Source organism: Micromesistius poutassou (assembly GCF_964030765.1).
Source record: "Micromesistius poutassou genome assembly, contig: SCAFFOLD_6240, whole genome shotgun sequence".
In the NCBI taxonomy this organism is placed as follows: domain Eukaryota; kingdom Metazoa; phylum Chordata; class Actinopteri; order Gadiformes; family Gadidae; genus Micromesistius; species Micromesistius poutassou.
The window spans coordinates 1-8177 of NW_028179392.1; the positions used below are offsets into that span (position 1 = coordinate 1).

At 45.8% G+C, this 8177-nt stretch overlaps 1 long non-coding RNA gene across 1 annotated transcript; it reads right to left on the reverse strand.

Annotated features, from left to right (window-relative positions):
* Positions 1 to 86: 86 nt before the first annotated feature.
* LOC311372872 lies at positions 87 to 3316 on the reverse strand. The gene is made up of 3 exons (XR_014642094.1): positions 3254 to 3316; positions 2631 to 2710; positions 87 to 276 (listed from the first exon to the last, which is right to left on the reverse strand). It is a non-coding gene; the product is annotated as an uncharacterized lncRNA (long non-coding RNA).
* Positions 3317 to 8177: the final 4861 nt, after the last annotated feature.

The window sequence follows — 8177 nt, forward strand, 5'->3', positions numbered from 1 at the left end:
TCAATACTTCCTAATCCGCCTTCAGAAAGGATCCTCAACGGGCTCCCTCTCTAAGGTCACCTGATTAGATCTCCCCTCTCTCCCCCCTCTCTCCCTCCTCCCACCCCCCTCTCCCCCCTCACCTTGAAGAGCTGGTTGTGTTTGAAGGGGAACCCCCCATAGACCTCTTCCCCCCAGACTCCCGCCTTTTGCGTGTTGTAGACCACCATATCTTGGTCGAACCGCCCGTTGATGTGCAGAGCGATCTCAGACCCGGAGTAGATATTCAACTCAAAGCTGGAGAGGGAGGAGGAGGGAGAGGAGGAGGAGGAGGAGGAGGAGAGAGGAGGAGGAGGAGGGATAGGAGGAGGAGGGAGAGGAGGAGGAGGGAGAGGAGGAGGAGGAGGAGGAGGAGGGAGAGGAGGAGGAGGGATAGGAGGAGGAGGGAGAGGAGGAGGAGAGAGGAGGAGGAGGAGGGATAGGAGGAGGAGGGAGAGGAGGAGGAGGGAGAGGAGGAGGAGGAGGAGAGAGAGGAGGAGGAGGAGGAGGAGGGAGAGGAGGAGGAGAGAGAGGAGGAGGAGGAGGGATAGGAGGAGGAGGGAGAGGAGAGAGGAGGGAGAGGAGAGAGGAGGAGGAGGGAGAGGAGGAGGAGGAGGGGAGGAGGAGGAGGAGAGGAGGAGGAGGAGAGGAGGAGGAGAGAGGAGGAGGTGGAGGAGGGATAGGAGGAGGAGGGAGAGGAGGAGGAGAGAGGAGGAGGAGGAGGGATAGGAGGAGGAGGGAGAGGAGGAGGAGAGAGGAGGAGGAGGGAGAGGAGGAGGAGGAGAGAGAGGAGGAGGAGGAGGAGGAGGGAGAGGAGGAGGAGAGAGAGGAGGAGGAGGGAGAGGAGGAGGAGGGAGAGGAGAGAGGAGGAGGAGGAAGAGGAAGACCACCCGGTACTCATTAGTCACTACAGCTGCAGTACAATAACCGCGTCACGCGCGGGACTGAAGCTGCTCAGGTCACCGGTTCAGACCCCGATCCATCGATGAGTCGACTCATCGACTTTACTCTGCTATTACTTTACAGCATCCGCAACGAAGATTGTGGAGGGATTATCGTAAGGGTTGGGGATTCTATTTCTCTAAATCATTACAGCGAAACAGCTTCAAATTACATTCAAACCCAGGAGAACGGACAGACTAGCAGGTGTGCTTGTATGTGGGCTAGGCTAACGAAAGGGGAGGAGCCTTTACAGCTGGCCCCTGCACCCGGCCCCCACCCTCATGATTAACCTTTGGCCCCTGCACCCGGCCCCCACCCTCATGATTAACCTTTGGCCCCTGCACCCGGCCCCCACCCTCATGATTAACCTTTGGCCCCTGCACCCGGCCCCCACCCTCATGATTAACCTTTGGCCCCTGCACCTGGCCCCCACCCTCATGATTAACCTTTGGCCCCTGCACCCGGCCCCCACCCTCATGATTAACCTTTGGCCCCTGCACCCGGCCCCCACCCTCATGATTAACCTTTGGCCCCTGCACCTGGCCCCCACCCTCATGATTAACCTTTGGCCCCTGCACCTGGCCCCCACCCTCATGATTAACCTTTGGCCCCTGCACCCGGCCCCCACCCTCATGATTAACCTTTGGCCCCTGCACCTGGCCCCCACCCTCATGATTAACCTTTGGCCCCTGCACCTGGCCCCCACCCTCATGATTAACCTTTGGCCCCTGCACCTGGCCCCCACCCTCATGATTAACCTTTGGCCCCTGCACCCGGCCCCCACCCTCATGATTAACCTTTGGCCCCTGCACCTGGCCCCCACCCTCATGATTAACCTTTGGCCCCTGCACCCGGCCCCCACCCTCATGATTAACCTTTGGCCCCTGCACCCGGCCCCCACCCTCATGATTAACCTTTGGCCCCTGCACCCGGCCCCCACCCTCATGATTAACCTTTGGCCCCTGCACCTGGCCCCCACCCTCATGATTAACCTCTGAACTCCAGAACTGGACTTTGAAGGATTTCTATTGCAGTTCAACTTCCTTCAGTAAAGTGACAAAATCAAACAAGCAAACGTTCCAAGCTTTTTGTTTTAAACCATTGGTTCTCAAAGTGCGGCCCGCGGGCCAATGGCGGCCCGCAGAAACATTCCTGGCGGCCCGCAATGACATACAGATGTAAGTTAAAAATAATAATAATAATAATATATATATTTTTTTTTTTCTGCTCTAAATAACTTTTTATTCTGAAATGCACACAGGACTGTTATATCCCAAATTCGACAGTATAGGGCAGAGAACCCCAGGGATTGTGTGTTAGTTAAAATGTTTCTCAAGGTTTTCTAAAGTTGTGCCAGGTTTTGCCTAATTTGTTATTTAAAATGTGTTTCTACTGGATGCAGACCAATACATGTAACTGTAGAGATGCAACCTGGTCATTAAAATTATTACAAATGGGATTTTTTTTTCTATTTTATTAACTTTTTTTCATTTGGCGGCCCTCAGTCAAATTTTGGGTTCCTAAATTGGCCCTCAGCTGTCAAAACTTTGAGAACCCCTGTTTTAAACGTATAGGAGGACAGATTCACGGGCCATCTGCGCGTGGAGGACACCGCCCCCTAGTGGGGGAACGTGTTAGGGCGGCGGGACGGCGGATCCACTGATACTCACCGCTTAGCTCCCGCTGTGGGGATCCCAGTGACGGTCAACACGTGGCCCACCTTCAGGGGCATATTCGTCACCTTCATGTCCTGTGAGAGAGAGAGAGAGAGAGAGAGAGAGAGAGAGAGAGAGAGAGAGAGAGAGAGAGAGAGAGAGAGAGAGAGAGAGAGAGAGTTCAGCAGGTTGATATAAATACACTGGTTTATTACAGGTTGAGATATGGTTTGAGCAGCAGACTTCCTGTGTCCACCAGCGCCTCAGACCAACATATTAGCAGACATGGACCCTCTCAGTCCTTCTACTGGCAGTCCAATGGACTGGATGTCTCGATCAATGGCCAAGCCAGCAAATAGTTTGACGATAAAAGGGAATAAAACGAATGCACAAAAGCACAACAGGTTATGAAAAGTCATGAACGATGCCCGGAGTAGTGATCCCATCACCGCAAGAGACAACTACTGGTTCTGATCCGCGCGTCAGGAGAGGTGCCCACATTAAAACCACGCGTAATGACAGCTGTCACTCCATTCAGAGCAGAGCAGCAGTGAAACCACGCGGACTGAAACGAACACAACTGATGTCGAAAAAAGCACTGCAGGGATCAGGGGAAACGCTCGTTTCTTTATACTTACAGCCATGTTGACGTCCGATCGGTTGAGTTTACGCACAGAGGGGGAGAGGAGGCAGCAGATTGGGCTCCTCCCTGCTGAGACTGTATTTATAGCGAGACGCGCTCCGCTTCTGCTTTCCAAAACGAGTGACGTCATGCACAGCTGTCAATCTCCTGTCCGATGTTTTTGTTATCTGTTACTTAACCGGTGCCTGAGAATAATGTGGCAATTGAATCATTGTTGTGTCACCGACGACAACCCATGTCAATGGGTTATCAAAGGTTATCAACCCTTTGATACTTCAACCTCACCAAGTCAATTTCCTTGTATTTGCTAATTTACTTGCCGGAAAAAAATAATTCTGATTCTGAAATAGAAGAAATATTTGCCACTTAAATATTTCAAAACCCATGGGGACTATTTTTCCATTGGACATGTGAAAGTAGGCCTACTCTAGTGATTGTGCATTGTGATTGTGATCGAGGAGTCAGTAAGTATATCCTAATATGTATGTTCAATGTTGCTAAATAGTTGGCGTACTCTTGAAGTGTCCAGGTTGTCCGTCATTTAAATCACCACTCATTGCGTTGTCGTCATCATCATATCGGGGGTAATTGGAACAGATCTGTTCTGTATAACATTACAAACATTACATTAGACACTACTGCACACATGAAAACTATACACATACACGTGCTGTAATAACTCAAAAACACAATTTCTAAATATTCACCATTCTCTATAGACAGGGGCCCTCTGCATCCTACCAAGACACCATCTCAACACCGCTGTGATCTGGTACACCCACTTTATCATCATTCAAAAAAAATAGCTGTTTTTTAACATCAACAGCATCGCTTGGATTCCGTGTGGTATCTGGGTACCAACCAGTGGGGGTAGTTGGGTACTTCTTGACCACTCAATCTCTCAAAGTCAATCTCTTCAAAAATTTAGAGTATCGCTGTCCAATCACATCTCTGGATAAAAAAGACAGTTTTAAACCAACGGCCAGATGTTGCAGTGCCGTCAAAGCGAGGGTGGTGTAAAAAAAGGGTCACGGGCCCCCAGTAAGACTCTTGGTTCGACGCATTACATATATTCTAGACCGGAAGTTGAAGAGATCCATATCCGGAGATATTGGGTGTCCTTATATACTACTTATAATACAGTTTTACACAATGTTACAGAAAATTACGATTTCATTAAAAGAGTCTAAATACTAAATCATCATTAGGGTTTCTCATAAGAGGCCTACACGCTCTTTCCTCCGCATGTCTATTAGAGTCAACAATTGAGTCTGTTTAGACTGCGTGGGCAGTGTTTCAATAAACCAAATAAGCAAATTAGATATAAGCGAAATATGCTCGATCCTCGCAGCTTGATTCTGCGTGGGGGTTATTTCAATAAACCCAAAAGAGAAAACTAGATATAAGAGAAGTATTCCCGTATTCGCAGCTTGGTACTGTACAGGATCCATCTCAACAAACCAGACACCAGATAAAATAAGGGGGGGTCTTGCGGCTCAAGTTGCAGCTCAAGTTCTCTGTAGAGGCTGCTTCAATAAGCTAGCAGGGGTAGTTGGTACACTTTGTGCTGACGCAACTGCTCAACCGTTCAACAGTTCAACAATTTAACAGCGCTGAAAGTCTGTTTTTTTCCATGAGCGGATGCGCACGATTGATTTCTTTGGAGGCAGTTGCTATACTTAGTGTTGAAACAGCTTGGTTAGTGTTGAAACATGATGGTTCCGCCTTTCTTTCAGCAGATCACTAGTTACAACAGTTACAACAACAGTTACAACAGCAATTCAACAGAGTTCATATGTTATCCAGATTAAGGCAAGGCAAGGCAACTTTATTTATATAGCAGTTTTCATACACAAGGCAGACTCAAAGTGCTTCACATATAAACATTGTCATACAAATAAAATAAAATAATAGATAAGTAAAAAGTAAAATAGATAGAAAATAAAGGCAAAGTTTTAAAAAAACATTTTAGAAAGGCAGAGTTAATAAGAATGCATTTTAGAAAGTGAGAAAATAAAGGCAAAGTTACTAATAAAATAAAAAAAATAGAAGCATTGTAGATTTTAAGATTTAGCAGAAAGCTAAAGCAAACATAAAAGTCTTCAGTCTTGTTTTAAAAGCTGTCAGAGTTGGGGCAAGTCTTAAATCCTCAGGGAGTTTATTCCAGCTATTTGTTGCATAGTAACTAAATCCTGCTTCCCCATGTTTCGTGTTGACTCTGGGGATAATTAACAGATTGGTCTCAGAGGATCTTAGTGGTCTAGAAGGCTTATGTAGTGGAAGCATATCAGTTAAATATTTTGGCCCTAAACCATGTAGGGATTTATAGGTTAGCAACATGATTTTAAAATCAATTCTCTGACATACAGGGAGCCAATGTAATGATTTAAGAATTGGTGTAATATGTTCACATTTTTTGGTCTTTGTTAGAACTCTAGCAGCAGCATTCTGAACAAGCTGTAGTTGCCTTAGAGTTTTTTTTGGGAGACCTGTAAGGAGACCATTGCAGTAATCAAGCTTGCTAGTGATAAAGGCATGTACAAGTGTTTGTAAGTCTTCGGTAGACATGAGCCCTCTAAGTCTTGCTACGTTTTTAAGGTGATAATAAGCAGATTTTGTAACTGATTTGATGTGACTGTTGAAATGTAAATCTGAATCCATGATAACCCCTAGATTTCTGGCTTTGATTGAGGTTTTCAGGGACAGAAGATTAAAAGTGGATGTCCTACCCTTGCCAATGTTCCCAAAGGAATACAAAGGCCTAAACTAAACTAAACAATCAGTTTTACCATTGCAGAAAAAGCATTGCAAAGAACATGCAACACAGGAATGTCAGACGTTAATGTAGCGAGTGGTTCTCATCTGCCTGTGAACCGGTCTACTGTGAGGAGAGGGCACCACAGGCCACCAGACTGGAGGAGGAGATCCAGCTCAGGGTTAGTTGATCTCCCAGCTGTGGACGTGGACGCCCTCGAAGAAGCCGAAGTCTGGGTACTCAGACACCCCCAGGCGGTTGGGGAAGTGGATCTCAGAGGCATCGCTTGCCCGTGTCACACTGTCCCGAATTTGACACCTGATGGACACACGATAAAGGAAATGTTCAAATTCGGCTCTGATCGTAAAAACATCCCGCCATTCGTGAGGGCATCTGAAGCCATCGTATGACCGCCGGTGGAGTTTCTCAGGCTCCGGCAGCAACTTTGTGAGTGGTGCCAAAATCTTTGGCATGCCAAAGAATTGTCGAAGGACCTTGCAAAGGTTCATTTTCGTGTTGAATTCGTGTGTCCATTTTGCCCTTCGTAAGGCTATGGCGAGGGCATCTTGTCGAGTCGTGTCATCTTCGTCTTTACTTCACGTGATCATCGGTGCCATCGTCTCACGAAGACACGTGTCGGCGAAGACAGCCGAATTTGAGTAGCTCAAGCGTTTTCGATGTGTCATGGTAACGTGGACATATAAAAGGCCAGCCTCAGAGCATCTTCCTCAGTCAGTCCTGAGCAACTCTACAGAGCAGAGGTGTGTGTAACTCCCAAAGCTTCAATCACAATTAATCACAATTCAGTTCCTGGTTATTAGGCCTATATCAAAATTATTATATAGATATTGTCTCGGCTATTTTGACCGTGGGTACAGCAGGCGAGGTCAGCTCGACTCGCTTCCAATAATTAAAAAAACTTGCGACTTCAAAAAATGATTGCATTCATTTTACAATTAAAAAATGAACAAAACTGTCTTCTAAATTAAGGAAATAATACTGGGAAACTAATAAACCATTATAAGCAACGAGTAAACTTAATAAGCGGTGTAAATACTTTTTTCAACTACCGCCTCTTTCTCTTGACGTTTAGTTTTCATGACAAACACACACCAGATACCTGCGCGCAAAGCCCGCACACAGACCCTACAGGTAGCAAAAAGCAAAGCAGTCTCAGCATAAACAGTATTATATAATATCAGTCCTGCAACGGGTCGGGTACCCGCATGAAAGTTGCTAAAACTGAAAAATGGATATGATTCATAAATTAACAAGTCAGACACCTTTAACAGAAAATCAATAGCCTCATTTGAACGGCTCTGACAGATATATTATATATCGATTATTTAGATATGATAGATGATATCTAAATATCAGATAGATAGATGATTATATGAAGGTGTTATACCAACGGGAGGTCACGTGACGCCTTCGTGACCTAGTTCAAACGCATCGTACCCTCAATACGACGTCTCGTGTGTGTGGTTCGGGTGCCATCGTTTGACCTTCTGTAGGCATTGTACTTGCTTCGTCTGTTGACCAAGTTCGGGGCCATCTTCGTGCGAAATTCAAAATTCCACATTTGTGTGTTCATCTGGTCAATTTCGGGGACAGTGTGACACGGGCATCAGGACCACCACGAACTCCTCACGGGTCAGGCAGACGGTGAACTACAGAGAGAGAGACACTGGGACACACAGAGAGAGAAAGAGAGAGAGAGAGAGAGAGAGAGAGACACGGAGAGAGCAGCAGGAAAATATATGTTCATATACATATGCATAAACAGAACCAGTTTTGCAATGTAAGGTTTTCTTCTTTTTTTTTCCATTATCTTTATTTGGAGTCACATTTATATACACAGTTTACAATCATCATGGATATACGCTGCTCCATCCCCTTTTTTTTTTTTTTAAGTAGACAAAAGAACAAACAAAACAAGGGGTGTTTTCAGTTTCAAAAATAAAATAAAAATAAATATAATAAAAATATCAAGAAAAACAAGACGCAACTTTTTCTAAACCGAAAGACAACAGAATCAGACAAAAGAAGGTTGTTTGTGGGAGATATATCTCTTCCACTTTTCCCATAATATTTCAAATTTGCTCTGCTGGAGCCTCACAGAGAACGTTATTCTTTCCATTACAGAAATATCATGGATTATATC